Below are 18,362 nucleotides of genomic sequence, written 5' to 3' on the forward strand. Positions count from 1 at the left end.
AGCTGCTAATTCCTCCTGCGTCATCCACTGAGCATCTAGATTCGAATAGTTCTTAAACTTAACCAAATACTTCCGTGTTATTTTTCCGGACTTGAGGGGCCGCTCCTGATGACTTACTATCTGCTCCGGTTGGAGTATTTCTTCTGTTTCCTCAACCTCAGGAGGTTCCTCAGCACTAGGCTGACTCGGAGGCGGTTCTACGTACGACCGGAGTAAACTGACATGGAAAGCATTATGAATCCTCCAATTAGGCGGTAGCTCTAATCGAAAGGTGACATCATTCACTTGCTCAGTGATCTTAAACGGCCCATAATAACGGGTAGAAAGTTTTACCACCTTCCCCTTATGAGACGCTTGTTTCTTAAGTCTTGCCTTCTCAAACTTGAGTAAGACTAACTGTCCGACTGTTAAGTCTAGATTCCTCTTGTGCTTGTCTGCAGCTTTCTTATGTTTTTCCTGAAAGCGTAGAATAGCTCTCCTAACTTGCCCGTAAGCTGTGTCCAAATCCCGGACAAATTCATTTGTTGCAAAGATCTTATCCTTAGTTAAAAGGATCGGTGGAAGCAAAGGCTTACCATAGAGAATCTCAAAAGGTGCTTTCCCCGTCGATGAGTGTATGGTATTGTTATATGCATACTCGACAAGGGGCAAATATTTCTCCCAGTTAGATTGCCTGTCTGACACATAAGCTTTTAACATATCCAATACTGTGGAGTTGGCTATCTCACTTTGCCCGTCCATTTGAGGATGGTAGGCAGATGAAAAATTCAACTTTGTACCAAGATTATCCATCAAGGCACGCCAAAAATTTCTTGTCATGCGAGGATCTCGATCACTCACAATAAACTTAGGCATTCCATGATGCTTAAAGATCTGTGCTAGCAAGACCTTAGCCATATGATCTGCTTTGATCGTTTTCTTGACTGGTATAAAGTGTGCTTGCTTGCTAAACCTGTCCACAATGGTCCAAATCGCGTCATTTCCAGTCTGAGTTCTAGGGAGGTCCATGATGAAGTCCATGGGAATACTTTCCCAAGGTTCATTAGGCACAGGCAATGGTTGTAGCAACCCAGGCGTCTTATGCCGATCATACTTCACTTTTTGGCAAACCAAGCATTCCCTGACATACTTATCAATGTCTGCTTTAAGGCTAGGCCAAAAGAAATATCTTTCCATTGCTAAGGTCGTAGGGAGAATACCCCGATGACCCGCATAAGGCAAAGCGTGTGCTTCATCCATGATCTTCTTTCTTAATGGTTCTGCCACACATATGGCCTGTTGGTGGTAGAGATAACCGTCCCGAATGGAATAGGGAAACTCATTCTCTCCACGATGTAGCTTTCCCCAAACAGTGGAGAAGTCTGGATCATTCGGATACAAATTCGGTAGTGCTTCTAATTCTTGGTGATACACCGAAGTGGTAGCGCTCCCCTTGGCCGCCTAGACAATGCGTCCGCGACCACATTCTTACTCCCAGCCGTGTGAAGGATCTGGAAGTGAAACATAGACAAAAAGTTTACCCATCTCATCTGCTTCTTAGACAGTTTCCTTTGCGTAAGAAAATACCGCTAACTCTGGTGATCAGTCTTGATCACAAAATCCGCTCCTAGAAGATAGTGCTTTCAGTTGGATAAGGCGTGAATCACAGCCGTGAGTTCCTTTTCGTAGATTGATGCATGCAACTCTGCATCCTTGAGCCGTCTGCTTTCGTAGGCCACTGCATGGCCTTCTTGGTTTAACACTGCTCCGATGCAATCGCCTGACGCATCGCAGTGAACCTCAAATGGTTTCCTTAAGTCAGGCACTATCAAAATAGGTCCATGGCTTAGCAAGTACTTGAGCCGATCAAAAGCTCCTTGTTGTCTCGATCCCCATCTGAAAGGATTCTTCTTCTTTGTCAAATCATGAAGTGGTCCTGCTACATGGGCAAATCCTCGGACAAACCTTCGATAATACGAACATAATCCCAGGAAGCTACGCACATCATGTACCGTAGTGGGAATAGGCCAATCTTCTACCACTCGGATCTTGGCAGGATCCATACTCACTTGATTGTGAGAGACTATATGGCCGAGATAGTGTATCTTTGAGAGAAAGAATTCGCTCTTCTTTGCATTCACAAGCAACTCATGCTTTCGCAATTCTTGAAACACTAGGTCCAAGTGCTTCCGATGTTCCTCTTGTGACTTAGAGAAGATGAGTATGTCATCAAAGAATACTTTCGTAAAAGCTCGATACGGGCTGAAAATGCGGTCCATCATGCGATTGAATGTCGCAGGAGCATTGGTCAAGCCGAAAGGCATTACCAAAAATTCATATAGTCCAAAGGTTGTGCGGAAAGCAGTCTTATGGACATCCTCAGGGGCGATCCGTATCTGATGATACCCACTCTTTAAGTCTATGCGACTAAAGACACTTGCACCTTGCAACTTATCAAGTATATCATCAATCCGGGGAATCGGAAAGCGATTCTTGATCGTGATCTTGTTTAAAGACCTATAGTCTATGCACATTCGAAACATGCCATCTTTCTTCTGCACCAGTAGAACTGGAGAGCAGTAGGGTGAAGCACTTGGCCGTACTAACCCTTTCTCTAGAAGCTCGTTGACTTGCTTGAAAATTTCTCTTGCTGAGCAAGACTCACCCGATAAGGGGGTTGATTGGGAGGCGAGCTACCCGGTATAAGATCTATGGGGTGATCTTCCGGGCGTACTGGAGGTAGTTCATCAGGGAGTGTTTCCGTGAAACAATCTTTGTACTTTTCAATAAATTGAAAACGCTTAATTTCCAGACTAGAGAGTGAATCCCCACTAGTTTTATCCTTCTCACGTGCAAAAAGCAAGTAAGCAGAAACACACTTCTTCATTTCTTTCTTTATGGAGATATGACTTACAATTGGGAACTGCCAATCTCCTACATCAGCATGAATCTTTATTTTCTTACCCCCATGATCAAAAGTGAGGGTCTTTTCCACATAATCGGGGACAGGTGTCATGTGGAAGTGCCATGGCATACCCAAGATGATATCACATCCCTCGATGGGTGCCATCAAAAATGATTCGCGGTCCTTGTACTCGCCAATCCGAAGATTGAGCTGTCCTTGCACGGGAGTTGCATTGGTTGTCAACCCCTCGAATGCCGATCCGGATGTAACTAGTGTGCCAAGCTGAGCCGGTGTGAGGCACAAACGTTCCGCAGTATCCAGGGAGATGAAGTTATCCGTGGATCCTGGATCATAAAGAATCAGTACTCGCTGGTTGTTTAGAGACCCCTAGCCCTTCAGAAGCTGACGCTTCCCTTTCTCCGTTTCTATGTTTCTTTGAACATCGGAAATTGAGTTCGAGCTTGGTGGAGCGGGTTCCTTCCTTGCTTTATCTTGCCTCGTAGAGGCTTGTTCTTGCCGTTGCTGCTTTAGAGGGTAGTCCGGCTTCATATGTCCTTTCTCTCCAGAGTAGAAGCATCTTCCTTCCTCTCTGAAGGTTTGGAGTTGAGTAGGAGAGAGATACTTAGTTCGCTTGCCACTGCCTTCTGGCTTCTTAGAATGATCATGGTCCCTAGATGGAGGACGTTTTCTTCCTTGGCTCCCTTGGTCATCGTAGACCCCTCTTTGTCTCGCACGATAGGTGCTATGCTGCATTTTTCTGGGCGTCCCAGTTGAGTGCAAATCCTTAGCAATGATTGTTGACTCCATCATCCTTTGAAGAGTGTCATGCGGATACACTTTCATACTCTTTCGAAGCTGCGGTCGGAGACCCGCTTCGAACTTTCGTTTCTTTTCCTCGTCGGCAATCTTCATGAAGGGAGTGACCTTCAGAAGAACCGACCAATACTTGTCCACATAGGTTGTTACTCTCTCATGTTCCTTCTGGGCGAGCCAGTCCCATTCCTTCCGTATGTCCTGCTCGAAGTCAGGCGGAAGAAACTGTTCATAAAATTCAGATTTGAATCTCTCCCAAGTTCTGGCCTGAGAACCTTCCAGAATCTTGGCTAACCACCAATTACTGGCCGTTTCCTTGAGGTGCATCCCCACATGGCGCAATTTGGATCTTTCTGTGAAGTGCCCATGGGTAAAGGCGACTTCAAACTGTCTGATGAAGAACAGTGCTTTGGATATATCTCTCCGTCCGTTGTAGTTTTCGAACTTGATGTCCTTGTCGCCCGATTTGAAGACTCTCATGCGATGTTGAGACTTGCGACCATGCTTCTTGAATCGAGGCTTATCTTTAGGTTGATGTAGGGTAGTAGTAGTAGCGGCTTCCTTCTTCTGGCGAGAAGATTGAGAAGTAGAAGTATAATCAGGGGAGTTAGATGGAGATGAAATAGAGATGTCCTTGCTCTCGTCTAGCAAAGAGAGTGCTTTTGGCCTTTCCTTGGAGTAGGCCGTTCATTCCGATCCGACGATCCTTTGTGCACCTCGGCACGTTCTTCTTCTCTTTCTTCTTGTGGTCTCACACCAACAGTGTGGTCTGGATGCCCGCCTGCATCGGTTCCATTTGTTCTCTTCATTCCGCCCAAGAGCTTTTGGACATCTGGCAATAGTAAGATTTGTTGCAAATCCGCAAGCTGAGCTCGCACTTGTTGAAGCTCCTCTTCAACGCTTCTCCCTTGGCTCGACATGGTTCTTCCCGTTCTTCCTGGAATCGTCCTTCTTTGCAGAGAAAGAGAGGAGTCCGAGCTCTGATACCACTGTCACAAAATGGGAGCGTACACGAGCACTTAGAAATCTGAAAAATAAAATACTTTGCAAATGTGAGAGAAGGGAGAAGATCGACACAGTATTGGGGACCAGAAGATGGGCTGGTCCCCCCCCGTCAAGAGTATTCTTTATTCAGGGAGAATTCGTATACAAGCACGAGAACCCGAGGAAACCCCTCCGTTCTGTAATCTTTGACCCAAAGGTCGTTCTTTCCCGTAAAGGGCTTAGGCACAAGGCCGTACTTTCCCGTAAGGGACTTAGGCGCGAAGCCGTACTTCCCGAGAGGGACTTAGACGCAAAGGTCGTACTTCCCGTGAGGGAGGATTCCTGCAAAAACAACCACACAAAGCAATACTCGCGATGTGTAATCGACAAATTATACCTGTTGCTCCTCGCTCGAGAAAGCGACTTCCGCACTCCGTCGGCACACGAACTCTCGCGAAATCCGTCGCCGGCACTTGCTACCAGATTCTCCAGCGCTTGCACTTCTGGGTTGTTGCGATCCCTCCTTGAAAACTGAACGCTACCTGCCTCTTTTATAGGCCTTGGCACCCGGCGGGAATAGCGACCCCAAAAAGCAAGAACCGGCGCCCTAGAGAGAGGAGAGAGAGAGAACGCTGCTGTCCGTACAGCCTTGCGTAGCTTATTAGCGAGAGTTTTTAACGTAGGCTTTTTTTTGTGGAAGAGCAATGCTTTATGTTATTTTTAGAAGGGCTGGTCACTAAAAAATGACCGGCACTTTATAAAATAAGGTGTGAACTTGTTTAAACTTTAAAAACTCACTCAGTTAGTGAAAACAATGCTACATGAACACATTCCAAGCGTCCCCGGGTGCAGAACACGGACACAGATGCAATGCAGACACAGACTCCTCGCGGGAAAGCATCTGCCCTCACGCGAATATTCCTGCTTTTCGTAAAAAGCTTCATTGAACCCATCTTTATTCTTGTGCTTGCGTTCTTACGCGTATTTTCTTACTCAGTTCGGATTTCCTCCTTAGCCTACAGAATGCCCCCTTTCTGATGCACCTGTCACCCATCATGTGACGCATCAGGGGCACTAGTAACCCGGCCCTTTCCACCGAACTTACAGAAACTCCTTCGCGATGTTTACCGTCACCCATCAAATGACACATCAGAGTTGTCCGTTCTTGATGGCACTTCCTGTAGCTACAATCTTTTAACAGTTCTTAGTGTACACAATAAAATATCCTAGAGAAAGAAATTAATCATGAAAAATTAGAAAATAGTCCAATTAGCAACACTGCCCGTGAGTGATGACTTCTAGAAGTACCTCCCTCTGAAGTCGGGCTCTCGTCTCTCTGCACTCCTCATCATACCAGCTATTCTCAGGTATGCTCCCCGCTCCTAGAACATCGTCACTACCCAGGCTCAGTGTGTGAGTATGTCTCTACTGTTGCATCCTATAGTGTCTTTGTCAATATATAAGTGAGCTCCTCTAGAGGTCTCCCCAGATCCTCTGTGCATAAGTATCTGTATATACCATCTATGTAGATAGAATCAGTCTCCGAAGTAAAAGTGTATCGGCTATGCGTAGATGTCTGTGCCAGTCAAGCTATGTTAAACTAGAACGCGACGGTAAACGTGATGTAACAAACTTGGACACTCCAAGTAAAGAATTTACCACGACACAACAGAGATTCACTTCAAAACAGTTCATAGTTCACAATCTATTCGACACGGCCCGACGGAGTTCCGTGCCTAGAGCTATTGGCCCCAAAGACGGGCGCCCCTTTCGGTATTTCTTTTTGTATTAAATCTGTGCTCAAAGTACAAGGGAGTGGGAAGGTCTCACTCTCAGACTCTGCGTCGAGATGCTTCGTAGAGTTGGGAGCCTTACCCACGCTTATAAAGATTTACAAGGGTGCTAAAAGCAGAGCCCCAAAAGATGAAAATCAAAATCTGCCATATTTTTAAATATAGGTTTCAAAATAAAGCAACTCCAAAAGCACCTTAAATTGATGCAACCAAGAATGAATAATAGTAGCATCCATCTTACCGTCATACTTACTGAACGTCAACTTCTTGGTGACGGGGTTGTTGGAGTCCGAATCTCGGCTTGCGCCACTGGATGAACCACCAACCTCTTTGGCCGGCTCGACTTTCAAGGTGAGTACTTGTAGGACCAACTCTTGCATGTGTTGGTCTTGCAGCGCGTCACGCTCTAACTCCAAGGCCACTCTTTTCTCTTCGCTTTCGCGATCCAATTCCGCTTTTCTTTCTTTGCGCTCGCGATCCAAGATTGCCTTTCTTTCTTCGCGCTCGTGATCCAAGATTGCCTTTCTTTCTTCGCGCTTGCGCTCCAAGGCAACACGATTCGCTTCTTGTTGTGACATCAAGTCCATCATCAAAGCGTCCATCGGATTTGGTACAATCCTTGGCGTAGATGGGAAAGGGGGAGGGTCAGAAAAACCTCCTGGTGGGGAAAACTCTTCTCCCTCTCTCTCATGCTTGTTGGGTTACAGGTCTAAATAACCCCTTTTTGTACATTTTTATACTTTGTCTAGGTTCACATTGAACGTGGATACATTTTTTTAAAGTCACTTATAATAAAAGTGGAAAACCCAAAACTCACTGAGTTTTCCCCAAAAACGTATGAGCTCTCTCTCTCTCTCTCTCTCTCTCTCTCTCTCTCTCTCTCTCTGCTTTCGATTGCTAGCGCTTCTTCTCTGCTGCACTATGCCTCCTGCTTCTTGTGCACTACATCGCAACGTGCACCTACTGGTACCCTCTGCTTCGCGCTTTCAATTAGTATCAAGGTTTCAAAACAGCCCTGTGCAGTCTGCTGAACAGCAAGTTAAAATTACTCTCCCGCGATCAACTTCGCTTCCATCACGAAGCCCCTTGCTTCCGGAGTCGAAAAGGTCATCGAAACTGCCAAAACAGGCTATTTTTAGGTCAAAACAGGTGATTTACAGGTTATTACAGGTCAAAACAGCAATATGCAAGTGTACCAAATTTGTGGATCACATGTATTGATGTTTGTCGTGACAAATTGAGTGAAAAGCTGAGTACAAGTGCTTGAAATTGCACATTTCAGCTGAAATTTCAGAATGGGACTGTTTCATGTAAAGAAACTGTGGCTCTTTGTATGCAAAGTCTTGTGGTTGCTACTATTTGCTGAAAGTTTCAGCCTATTGCATCTCTCTTGTATATACACTTGTGGTTGAATTAAGATGGCTTCTTCCTCTTCCGCGTCTGACACTAAAAGTTTGATGGAAATCAAACGGTTCGATGGTCAAGGATTCGATCTTTGGCAAGAGCGCATGCAAGGTATCTTTTTCTTAAAGGATTGTGAAGATTCATTGGAACAGAATAAGCCACCAGGTTTGTCTGATGAAGAGTGGGCTAGGTTAAATAAGAAGGCTATGGCCTACATGAAAATGGCTATCAATGATGACATTTTGACGGACATCAAGCGTTTGGACTCTGCTTATGCAATATGTCAAAAGCTAAAGTCCAATTATGAAAACACCACGTCTGTGAACCAGGTGCATTTGATGCGAAAGTTGGTGAACATGCAGCTTGATGACTCGAAGTCAGCTTTTCTGAGCATTTTTTTACAAGTGTGTTGAGTCAGTTGCAGGACAGTGGAAAGCTATTTTCTTGCTTATGACATTGCCAGATACTTCGGAAACATTGGTTGTCTCTTTGAGTAACAGTCCCACCCTCACATATGATGGTGTGAGAGGGTCTATTCTCAATGAAGAGATTAGACGCAAGTCTAGTGGGGAAGGTGGCAGTTTTGCCTACCATGCAAGAGGTAGAAATCAAGAGCGTGATGCAGGCAACAGGACTCAAAATAGAAGTAAGAGCAAGACAAAGATACGGATGCCACTAGTTATCAATGTGGCAGAAAGGGTCACAAGAAACCCGATTGCAGGTATTTCAAGAAAAAGCAGGAAAGGAAGAAGGAAACGCAAGATAAGAAGAAGAGAGATGAGAAGAAAGGGAAAAAATCAACACGTGATTCCTCCAAGGATGTTGAGAATGCAAATGTATCCTCTAGTGTGGTCATTGAGGAGCTGTCAGACGTTGAGGAAATCTTGGTTGCGGCTTCATGCCCCTCAGATTTGGTGATAGCTGATGCAGAAGACATGCTTATCTCGAAGAAAGATGTCATTGATGCATTACTTAGTGCTAATGATGGCCTATCTCAGTCTTGGATAGTAGATTCCTGTGTCTCTTTCCATGTGACTCCATCTTTGGAGTGTTTTGCTATATATGTTGCAGGCAATTATGGCAAGGTGTACCTTTTTTTTTCCGAGAAAAAGGTCCTTCTATTAGTTATTAAAACTGCCCATAGGGCTACAACCACCTCTTCAAGAGAGGGCTACAACAACCATGGTGGGAGACTCTCCCGATGAAAAAACCAGCATATGTACAATGGGGCTAAATCAAGAAATGGGGGGAGGGAAAAGCCACACAGGTGGTCGGTAGTGCCATTGGAGTACACCCTGGACCATGGTGTAGAAAGGCCCAGGACACCAGAGTCGTAGGAAAGCCTCTCTGCGCTCCCGCATGCGGTCAGAGCTGTCGTGTAGTCCCTCGAACTGTCCTCTGAGAGTGTGGATCAGCTCTAGCCAGAAGTCACGAACAGTCTTTGCTGGTGGCATGGGGCGAGCCTCAAAGATGCGGAAGCAGCGGGCCCGCCAGATGAACCAGAGTGCCAGGCCACTAATGAGCTCCCAACACTCCTCTCTCTCACTGCACCACTCCTGTGGAGTAAGCTCTGTAGCAGGTTGGAGTGTAGGTCGCCCCTCCTGCATCACTATCATCCTGCTGGTGGAAGATAGCTCAAACTGAAGTGCCGGGCCTGAGAGGGTGGACCAAGCTGCTGCTCCCCTAGTGTACTGTCGAGCCGTGGAGAGAGCAAGCATGAGTCGAAGAACTCGTAGCCACACCTGTTGGGCCGAGGGACAGTCCCAAAGACAGTGACACTGACTCTCCACAAGGTGGTCACAAGCTGCAAATGCGGCCGAGAGACCACTATGCACTAGCCAGCTCCCGACTACTGTAGCTTTGTGTGCGACCAGCCACTGAAACAAGGTGACTCGCCTCGGCTATCTGGCGTCCCACAACCTCTCTCAAAAAACTGTCAAGAACTTAGCTGTGAGCCCCTCCTCCTGCCAATGAGGTGCTGCAGCGGGGCGGGCCTCTCTCTGTGCTGCTAGTACATGACGTCCCAGTCGAACAGTGTACTGAAAGAACGGGACTCTTGGGTGGTCTGCAGAAGAGAAGGGATCCCTCCATAGCCACTCACCAGGATCCCATTGTACTCGTGCCAGTGGACAACACTCCCAAGCCCACAACCTCTAGTGTCCAGTCTCAAGAGCTGCTAGGTCGGGGTCTATGACAATGGTCCTTCCACAGATGCCCACTACTAGGATCCTTTGAAAACACCACTTTGCTACCTGCGGGGCCTCCACTGCAACTCGCTGAAGGCGTCCCCCACCTTGAAGCTCGAAGAAAAGAGCTGGGACAGTCTCTGAGCAGGCCCTGATTGAGATGAGAACCTCCAGTCGTGTGAAGGCTCCCATCCACCGGGGTGCTACTGGCTCGAGGGGCGTGAGCCACTCAGCTGGAACTGACTCTGTGATGTCCTGGCACATGCTCTGCACCCCTCTCATGCCTTGTAACTGAAGGCCCTGGACCTCCTCTGACAAACCTGTGAACTCTAGCCAGTCACCTAAAGAGCGCGCTGGACCTGCTGCCATGGGGCCCCAGGAAACATGAGGCCGACTACCAACCAAGTGGCCTCTCTGAGTGCTAACTATGGAGTTCTAGACGAGGGGCTGCCATAGGCGCTCCTCCGTGCACGTAGGCTGTCTCTGCTCCAGGCCACGCCGCAAATGCTTCCAAGATCGAAGAAGACTCACAGCGAAGCGGTCCTCCAGTCTCCTGCTCAGACCAACTCTGCGCATCTCTGTAAAGATCCATATGGTCGAAGGCTGCCAAGGGCCTCCTGCCTGAGGCACCCTAGCACGTAGCCACTGTAGCAAGAACTCCTTCCAGGGCTCCTCACCTGGAAGAAGTCCTCTGACGATGGACTTCCCAAGAAGGGCTCTGCTCTGCTGTGCTGTGCTGGATCAATGATCCCAAGCCCTCCCTGTGAACAAGGAAGAGTGATGACCTACCAAGCCACCTTGGCTCGGTCTATCTGAGTGTCATGTCCTAACCAAAGGAAGTTCCTGATCAGTCTCTCTACCTGGCTGATACAAGAACTCGAGAAGATCCAGCAGGAAGTGATGTACCACATAGTCGCCAACAACACCTGGTTGGCAACTACTACTCTGCTAGCCAAAGAAAGTCGTGTTGAGCTCCAGTGTAACAACTTTCTCCTGATAGACAAGAGAAGGGGAGCAATCTGCTGCACGGGAGACAAGTCCAAACCAACCTGATAGCCCAAGTACCGAACTGCAGTCCTTGGGGGGATCCACCTGAAACCCTCTCCTGGCATCCAATCTGGCACAGGAGCACTACCAACCGAGAAAGCCACTATCTTTCTCTAGTTGATCAGTGTGTCCGATGCACAATAGAAGGTCTCTAGAGCCTGCTCACACCTGTGGAGGTTGGCCTCCTGGCCATCTAAGTACAACGCTGAGTCGTTGGCAAACTCAGTGTCCAGTAGCTCATCTCCCCGAATAGGGAGTGCTAAGCCACGTAGACCAACCTTCTGCAACACCAAAAACCTGCTCATCGCCTCCGCATAGAAAAGAAAGAGGAGAGGGGCAAGAGGACAGCCCTGTCTGACCGAGCGTGTAAGCATGAAGCGATCACCTCTCCCTCCTACCAAGAATACTTGACTATGAGGCTGCCTGTACAAAGCTGACACCCCTTTGATCCAAGCATCTGAGAAGCCCATCCTGCGTAGAGTGCCCTTTAGAAAGTCCCAGTCAACTCTGTCGTATGCCTTCTCAAATCGAGAAGAAGGATCACGAGGTCCTCACCACGGAGCCGTGCCAGGGCAGAGGCCTCCCAAAAGGTAAAGATGTTGTCAAGGATACTGCGTTCCTTGACAAAACTTGTTTGAGTCCCATGTATCAAACTCTCTAGAAGTGGCTGAATCCTCAAACTTAGAGCCTTGGCAAGAATTTTGTAGGCTGAGTTGAGAATGGTGGTGGGGCGCCACTGTCGAATCTCATCCAAGGAGCCACCCTCCTTGGGAATGAGGTAGATCAGGCCCTCGCTCATGCTGTCAGGCATCACTCCTGTGTGCAAAATGTACTGAAAAGCACTGTAGAGATCTGGGCCAAGCAGGTCCCAGTACCCAAGAAAAAACTGGGAGTCAGCCCATCCTCACCTGGACAACTATCACGGGGGAGGGCCCTAAGAGCCGTGTGCAGCTCCTTAAGCTGAAGTGGCAGCTCAAGCCTCTGACGCATCTCCTCAGTCACAAGACAAGGCATCTGTGCCCAAACCTGCTCCCTGCATGCATCCTGACGCGCTGATTGGGACTCTGCAGACAGTAACTCACAGTAAAAGTCAGTAGCAACTGCACGCATATCCTCGGGCTCAGAAGCAACTGACCCATCGGGCCTCCTCAACTGACTGACCTTGGCATGCGAATGCCGAGGTCCCACTGCCTCAAAGAAAGCACCAGTCACTCTGTCGCCCACCTGGGTCCACTGAGATACCTGTCGGTGGAAAGCAAACTCATGTCGCCTCTCCTCTGTGCTAGCAAGCTCCTGTAGAGCCTGCTGTAACTTCTCCTCCAACCAGGGACCGTCTGGATGCTGCTCTTGCATCCTCTGCAACGAAGCAATGCCACGTTTGAGACGCTGCTCCTCCTCTCGCTGCAGCCCGGCGAGCCAAAGACTCCTGGAGAAAAAGACGACTAATTTGTGCTAGGCCTGCGACCACTCTGTCAGCAGGAGAGTCCTGCCTGTCCAAGCCCTCTGTCCAGAGAGCCTCTACCCTCTCTCTGAGTGCTGAGTCCAACAAGACCCTCTCTGGGATGCGAAGCATCGTGCTCCCACTCCTCTGCCTGTCTGCTACTGTGAGGATCATTGGTGCATGGTCCGAGAAGGAGGTCCTTGCCAGGATGCCCACTATCCCTCCCAAGTCACTGAAGTGGTCACTAGTGTAGAAGCGATCTATCCGCGATAGATTCACTCCTCCCACTCTGCGGTCCGATCGAGAGAAGGCCAGGCTGTCTGGGGGCCTCACAAAACCAGAGTGCTGCCAAGCATCCGAGACCCTCAAAGTCAAACAAAGCCTCTCCCAAGCTGCCAACTCAACTCCATGCATAGTAGCATGGCTATCACCAATCCTGTCAGAAGGGTCCTCCAGCATGTTGAAGTCCCCCCCTATGCACCAATGCTCTGCCTGCGGCAGAGACTCAGCTATCTGTGACCAAAACGCTGCACGAGCACTCGCCACATTGGGCGTATAGATGTTTAGGAAACCCACTAGGCCACCCTGAACCTACATAGTAAGCCACTGAGCCTTGCCTGGCACAATGATCCCTCTACCCACTATGGCCTGCTGCGAAGAGTTCGCAATAGTCATACATACCCCACCTTGGATGCCTCTAGGTCCAAAAGCAGCTCACCAAAAAGTATCATATCGTCCACGCAAGAGCTGACCACGTCTGATGTGGCTCACACACAGATGGTGCTCCTGAAGCATAAAGAGACCAATCTCTCCTCCCATAAGACAGCGCTGAAGCTCTTGACGCAGTCGGCCCCGTTGGCGTTGAAACTGGGGCACACCTAGTCCCTGCACGTTCCATGAGACGATCCTCATGGAGAGCGAGAGAGAACAGATGCTGCCGCAGCAGGTAGACGGGCTATCTTCAAGGCTGGCTTGGATGGGGAGTAATCCGCATCCGAGCGTCCTCTAGATAGACGTGACTGCAACGAGTGCCTGGCCCAAGCCCAAGCAGAGCGAGCCGTACGTAAAGCAACCTCCTCTGTCCAGGAGTCCTCATGAATGTATACATAGCATGGCAAGCACTGTGTATCGGCAAAGAAGTAAACCACAATGTGTCTACATCCTGCTGAGTCTGGAGGTGTCACCGCAAACTTGGCCAATGGCCACAAAGTCTGGAGCAAATCTGTAACTCCTAGTTCCCCCATGTGGTGAGAGAACTCTAGTACCTGTGTGTGCAACCATCCCAACATTGAGTCGAGAGTCCACTCTGTCTGGTCTCTGCTGCAGAGGGGGAAGGAGAAGCCAACTGCTGAATCCAAGGCCTCTGTCCCCCTAGCGGCAAGGAACAGAACATGGATCCTGAAGCAGGCTGCCTCATGGTCTGCTGAGGGGTCGTTGAGAAAATGAGTAAAGCCGTAGTCGAAGAAGTCCCATCGGCGCCTGATGTCAATGCTCCTCAGACCACGAGGGATAGCTGCAAGGGAAGATGTCTGTACCTGCAGAGGGGGCCGCAGGAAAGGCTGTCCCTCTCTCACTAAGCGACTCGCGGCAAAGGGGCTGCCAAGAGATCTCCTAGCCACAGGAGAAGGCCCTGCCCTCTGGGTCGAATGTGGAACTGAAGTAGGGGGGGGGGGGGGGGGGGGGGGGGGGGGGGGGGGGGGGGGGGGGGGGGGGGGGGGGGGGGGGAGGGTAGGGGGGGGGGAAAGAGGCGGCAGGAGCAGGAGGTGGGGGGAAGGATGAGGAAGATGGAGGGAACTCTGGGGGGGAGGGGCTCTCGAGGGTGAAGCTGGGGAAGGGGCTGGGGCAGGGACCTCATCCTGCTCTAGAGGACCAAAACGGGTCCCCGTGGGAACCCACTGCTGCTGAGTAGGTGCCTGAGGACCACTCTGAGTGCCAGTCTGACGCTGTGGCCCCTGGCGACGTCTACTATGGACCTGCTGCCATCCCTCCTCCACTGGAGCCCTAGGCTCAGAGGGTGGCTCTGCCTGTGTGCGCTGTGTCTTTGGTTGTGTCTGCTGGCCAGCCCTTGTAGGTTGGGACTGAGGCTGTGGTGTAGGTCGAGGCCTCCTCCGTGGACAAGTCTTCGCTAGATGGCCCATCTGTCGACAAATGAAGCACTGGTTCGGGAGGCCCGAATACTCCACCCTCTGTCTGGACAAACCCGCACTCACCCGAGGCAGAAGGATAACCTTTGGGAGCGTGTGAGTGTCTCTGACCAAAACGCGAACTGAGGGAATGCCAGCCGCCTTGGCAGCTACTGAGGCTGCCGTGCGAGGTGTCTCCAGGACAGTCCCAATAGCTGAGCCTATCCTGGACAGAAATGGTAAGTACTCCCTCCGCAAACCCGGAAAGCAAACAGAGATGGAGATGTCTGCCTCCTCTACTAGAACATCCGAAGCAGGGTCGAAACCATGTCTCCACTATCGAAAGTGGGCACGTGCTGCTCGGATGGTCAGTGGACTCATGGCGATGACCTTGGACGCCATCTTGGAAGTCTCAAACTCGATCTGGTAGTAACCGCGTCCGAGTATCTGTATGTCCAAGATCCTGCCCACCTCTGCGAGAAGGCGGGCCTGGAGAAGGTCACGCAACTCTCCTCTGCTAGGTCGAGTGCCGAGTATCTTGCAGATGACCGAAGTCGCCTGCAATCGCTCTACCTCTGCGGCTAGCTCGCTTGCTCTGTCGGCGAAAGAGCGAGTCGAATGGTGGGCTCAGCGGGGTCCGGTGAGGGGGCTTCGGACGAGTCCCTCTGTGACGGAGCTGGAGCCTCCATCTGTGTCTACTGCTGTGTCGGAAGAACTGACGGCGGGGAGAAACTGCAAAAAGGTGCGCCTATCACTACCCAAGGAGGTCAATGCAGCTCAATCCAAAGTGCAGAAAAACCTCGGGGGAACCAGGAAAGCGGGGGGGGGGGGGGGGGTGTAAAGGCGGCGGCAGGCGGGTGTGTGTGTGTGTGTGCAGGCGGGAGCTGCAGGCAGCGGGCGGGTGAGCAGGGGCAGTGGGCGGGCAGCGCGAGCAGGGATAGCGGGGTGGGCAGCAAACGGGCGAGCAGGGACAGCGGGGGCGGGAGGCTGCGCGGGGGGGGGGGGGGGGGGGGGGGGGCAGCGATGGCGCAGCAAGGGGGGGTTTCGAACAGCAGCAGCGAGCGCTATCGATTTTGTGTTGATCTCTGACTCACCAAAAAATTAAAGTCAAAAGACTTGGCAAGGTGTACCTTGGTGATAGTTTTGCTCGCAACATTGAGGGATTCTTCTCTCTCTCTCTCTCTCTCTCTCTCTCTCTCTCTCTCTCTCTCTCTCAGTCTCAGCACCTTCATTCACAGTGTCATTCACTTTGTTTGTAATCATTTGCGCTCTCTCATTAAAGAACGGAAGGCTCTCCCTTCCATAAGTAAAAGGAACCCTTGAGCACAGTTCGGAGCACTTATCTTGAGCAAAGTTCAACATTCACTTCCGCTGCACCTTACAACCAGCCCTTGTATAGCGTTCCATGGCCGTAGGAACAAGAGAACATGTTTCATGAGCTTCTCCATTCCTGTTCTGATTCTACGAACATGCATAGAAGAATGAAATTAGGGGAGCTTCACAATGGTGAAATGATGGTTGTTGATTGCCTTAATTCATGATGCACCCTCGTCCCCGTCCCCATTCCACAATCCATTTATATGTTCATACTTCATGCTCATATTGCAACCTGGATTTAAGGATTACTCATGGAGATACCATCTCTGTAGCCTACAGCTGCCTTACATGCTTGTATCAGATGCTCTTTATTACTTGTTGGCATGCCCTTACTCTCTGATGACATTGTGAATGCAGGTTCACATCTCTCTGCCTTTTTCAAGCACAACTTAAGTTCTTCTTTCCTCTTTATAACAGACACTTAATCTAGGCTACATTTTAATCAACAGCTTGCACAATGGCAAAGCTCTATAATCTATCAAAAAATGAGATATAAAAGCAGAGATGCTTGAATGTACGCTAGAAGTGGAAAGCAAGAGTGCTAGCACTCCCTCTGAAGAAACAATGGGAACTTCCCACTCACTTCTACAAAGACCATCCTTACTCGCTCATTTTTATCAACGTTTGCTTGTAAACTTGTGCATTGCAGAGGAGTACGTGCGAACGCACCTTGGAAGAATCGTGACAATTACATGGCTATTTGTAATGCTTATATTCAACTCAAGCTACACTGCTAGCTTAGCCTCTCTCCTTTCAGCCCAGAAAAGGGACCCAACCATAGATGGCTTTCATTCCCTATTGAGAGATAAGAGCATATCAGTAGGGTACCGAGAGGGCTCCTTCATGAAAACCTACATGGACAAGCTCAACCTAGGGGGCCACACGATTAAAACTTTTACGTCAGAAAGAGACTTTGCCGAAGCCCTTCGAGCAGGCAACCATAAGCCAAATGGTGTTGGGGCATGGGTGGACGAGCTCCCTTACATTCAGATTCTTCTTCAAACTGAATGTGACTTCACCCAAAGCTCCAGGGAGGATGATCTTCTCCCTTTCTTCGGTGGATTTGGCTTTGTAAGTACCTCATTTCCTGTTGAGCTGGCATAGTTTTACACATTTAAAGACTGTACACCCAGCTGTGTCTTTGTGCTCGTGTTCTTGCAAATGTGCACATCTCCAATGTTCCTGCACAAAACTTTGCAGGCAACTTAAGATGGAGAAAACAGTAATAACCACTTTTGGCAATCATGAATACAAACAAACCTGCATAGTATTTTGTGTAATTTGCATGGGCAAGCAGCAGCACACAGTTGTCAACTACATGCAAAAACAAGAATGTTTATGGGTGTGTATGTAGCCATGCAAAACAGAGGGTACGAGCCTCACAGGCGCACTTGTTTGCTGTGTGTCTATAGCCTCTTATATCAAAAAAGTATGCTGGATTGATTGAAGGGGAATGTTTGTGAAGGTGTTCGGAAAAGGAAATCCACTAATTGATCAAATGTCAAAGGCAATACTTGAAATGGCGGAGGATGGAACACTTCAGATATTGCAGAATGGATGGAACATTGGAGATAAGAAAGGGCGATGCAACTTGAATTCGGAGCCAACACGGTTGAGATTAAAGAGCTTCGGAGGGCTTTTCAGTATTGTTGCTTGTGTGTATGTCACATGTTTAATATGGCATTTGACAACCAAGGCCAGCAAATCACCAGAAGGGAGCTGTGGTCCTCTCATTCAAGCCCTGCCATGTACTGAGCACGGAGCTAACATTCAATGAAGAGGAGATTTACCGTTAAGCGGGCGCTCAAACAGAGTACATGATGAGGGTCAAAATGATCAAACCTCTTGATATGCTTACATAGAGAGACACATCCCATTGAAATTGTCTGCAATTGCAGTGAATATGGCTGCACTTGCAAGAGAAAGCCCTTTTTTCAAATTTTCAAGAGGTTGTTATGATTGTCGCACACATTAATACGGCACTAAACACTAGCACTAAGGAATAAAAAATATTGTTGGAATCGGATCCAAAAGCATTTTGATGTCCCTAGCAGTTCATGGCCTTCCCTCTCGCACTTTTGACTCCGATCAAAAAAGCCTTTTGTGGATAAAATCTCAAAGGTTATCATCCACTTTTCAATCTAGCTTGTCCCTATTTGCTTCACTTAATGCTATAAAGAAATGATTGGTAGCACGCAAAATTCTTTGAATTCTTTTTTTACCTCTTTGAAGAGTGCTTTACTGATGCTAAACTCATATGAGAGGCTATGAAGGATCGTTCTAAACTCCAGGCTAAGACCATCAGACAAC

The 18,362-nt window shown here is 48.9% G+C and overlaps 1 pseudogene across 1 annotated transcript in view; it reads left to right on the top strand.

Moving 5' to 3' along the window:
* Positions 1-18,102, top strand: part of LOC147446531 (glutamate receptor 3.3-like) — a 67,602-nt pseudogene extending 49,500 nt beyond the window's left edge. The window contains exons 4-6 of the transcript XR_015189880.1: positions 16,410-16,441; positions 16,702-17,123; positions 17,518-18,102. The product of XR_015189880.1 is annotated as a glutamate receptor 3.3-like (transcript). The remainder of the gene's footprint in view (positions 1-16,409; positions 16,442-16,701; positions 17,124-17,517) is intronic.
* The last annotated feature ends 260 nt before the right edge of the window (positions 18,103-18,362 follow it).

The sequence above is a fragment of the Adiantum capillus-veneris genome, chromosome 12 (genome assembly GCF_014529385.1).
Source record: "Adiantum capillus-veneris isolate H3 chromosome 12, ASM1452938v2, whole genome shotgun sequence".
NCBI classification, from domain to species: Eukaryota; Viridiplantae; Streptophyta; class Polypodiopsida; order Polypodiales; family Pteridaceae; genus Adiantum; species Adiantum capillus-veneris.